Raw genomic sequence first — 2,462 nt, forward strand, 5'->3', positions numbered from 1 at the left:
AATAAAAATGCCAAAGTTTAAATACAAAGAAAGAATATTAAAAGCAGCAAGAGAAACACTGATAGTCACTTATAAGGGAACACCCATAAGACTGGCAGCTGATATCTCAAAAGGAACTATGCAGGACAGAAGGGCTTGGCACAAAATATTCGACAGAGTAAAGACCCAGGATCTACAACCAAGAATACTTTATCCAGCAAAGCTATCATTTAGAGTTGAAGGACAGATAAAGAGCTTCCCAGAAAAAAATAAGCTAAAGGAATGTATCACCACTAAGCCAGTATTACAGGAAATGTTGGAGAGACATTTTAAAAAGGAAAAAAAAAACATATCAAAAACAGGAATAAAGAATGGTAATAACTATATTCCTCTAATCAAGTACCTCAAACAGAAAGAATTAAGTGCTCTAACCAAAAGATAGAGTGGCTCAATGAATAAGAAAACAAGACCCCTACATATGCTGCCTACAAGAGACTCACTTCAGATTAAAAGACACACAGAGACTAAAAGGAAATGGATGGAAAAAGATATTGCTTTGATGCACTTAGAAGGTATTGCACTAAATGAAATTGGTCAGATAGAGAAGGACAAATATCACATTATTTCACATACATATGGAACCTAAAGAACAAAATCAACAACAACAACAAAAGTAGAAATAAACTCATAGATACAGAGAATATTTAGAGGACTACTAGATGGGAGGGTGGTTGGGGGACGACAAAAAAAAGGAAAGTGATTAAGAGGTACAAATGGTAGTTGCAGAATAGACATGAAGATGTAGAGTGTAGCATGGGGAAGATGGTTAATAATGCTGTAATAGATATGTAAGAGGGAAGAGGGGTACTAGATTTAGCGGGGTGATCACCTTATGAGTTATGTGAATCTCTGATCACTATGCTATACAACTGAAACTCGTATATTATTGTATGCCAACTATAAGTGGAAAAAAACTCATTGAATTGTACAATGTAAATATAAGCAACAAATTTTCTGTTGTATTTCAATAAAGACAAAAAAAGACATGAGATAGGAATGGATAAGAAAACAAGACTCATGCATATGCGGTTTACAAGAGACCCACTTCAGATCAAATGACAACCACAGACTGAAAGTAAAGGGATGGAAAATGATATTTCATGCAAATGAAAATGAAAAAAAAAAAGCCAGGGTAGCGATACTTATATCAGATAAAATAAACTTTAAAACAAATGTGGCAAGTTAACATTGAACATCGTTGTTAGAACTTTTTTTCCCAGAGCATCTTCAGTATTCTTTGATAGGCTCTGAGTTGGATGCAACAACTTTGTTCCAGAGCATCTTCAGTATTCTTTGATAGGCTCTGAGTTGGATGCAACAACTTTGTTCCATGCCAAGATGCATTTGTTGAGAGCTGCTACTGTTAACGGAGGAGATAATGAAGGAAGAATGTGATTAATGTAGAATGTAGGCTAGAATAGTGGCGACCAGGTTCTTAAGAAGGTGGTGGCTGAGCTAGGGCTTCCAAAACCGATTTGCTGTGTTTACCACTCACTTCTGGCTCTAGGCATGTGTCTTGAAATTCCTGTCTACAGGAATTTCTAAATTTCATCCAAGAAATGACCAGGAGGCTCCACCTGCAAAGATAAGCACTAAGCACAATCCTAATAGAAGAGCTGGATAAAAGAAAACCAAAGACTTATAGAAGTGTTACTGAGGAAGGAGATTCTGAGAAACATGGCAGAGTGAGAGACGTCCTCAGATCTCTCCCCTTGAAACAACAGTAAACTGAACATCTAAAACTTAACAAAAAAACACCCAAACTGCACACCAGCATATCTGAGTATGGGATCTGCACATAAGAACTATCACAGGTCAGAACCCTGAGTGTCATGCAGTGGACTGGGAGAAATAAAGAAGCTGCCTCTTGTAGCTGACAGAGATTCCAGAAGGAGGAGGTGTAAGGGAGAAGGTGAGGCAACTTTCCTGAACAGCCCTGCCTGGGAGAGCTGTGAGCTCCAAGTGACCAGCGGCAAGTCATCAGGGAAGAAGGTGGAGAAGTGGGACAGGACCACAGAGAAACAACAGTTGATTTTTACTGGCTGAGGTTTGCAAAACTAAGGAAGAGCCGCAGCCTTCAAATCCCAACCCAGAGGGCTGCTCCTCCCGCACCATCCTGAGACCGATCACCATGGAAACCCAGGGGAATCTGAGCAAACGCTGCCGAGACTGTCACTGACACTGACAGGGAATGAAACTGAGGGTAGAGAGAGAGATTAAATATTTACAAGAGTTAACAGCCATGCTACCCTGAACACGCCCAATGCCGTCTGACCTTGGAAGCTAAGCAGGGTTGGGCCTGGTTAATACTTGGTTGGGAGACCACCTAGGAAGATCAGGTACTGTAGGTGTAAAAATATATATATATCTACAAAAAAATTAAAAAGCCATTATTAAGGCTTTATATAAAGCAGGGATTCAAG

At 39.4% G+C, this 2,462-nt stretch overlaps 1 pseudogene; it reads left to right on the forward strand.

The window, feature by feature from the left end:
* The first annotated feature begins 2,271 nt into the window (after positions 1–2,271).
* On the forward strand, positions 2,272–2,390 carry LOC112469036 (annotated as a pseudogene).
* The last annotated feature ends 72 nt before the right edge of the window (positions 2,391–2,462 follow it).

Source organism: Pteropus alecto, unplaced genomic scaffold (genome assembly GCF_000325575.1).
Source record: "Pteropus alecto unplaced genomic scaffold, ASM32557v1 scaffold431, whole genome shotgun sequence".
Lineage (NCBI taxonomy): Eukaryota > Metazoa > Chordata > Mammalia > Chiroptera > Pteropodidae > Pteropus > Pteropus alecto.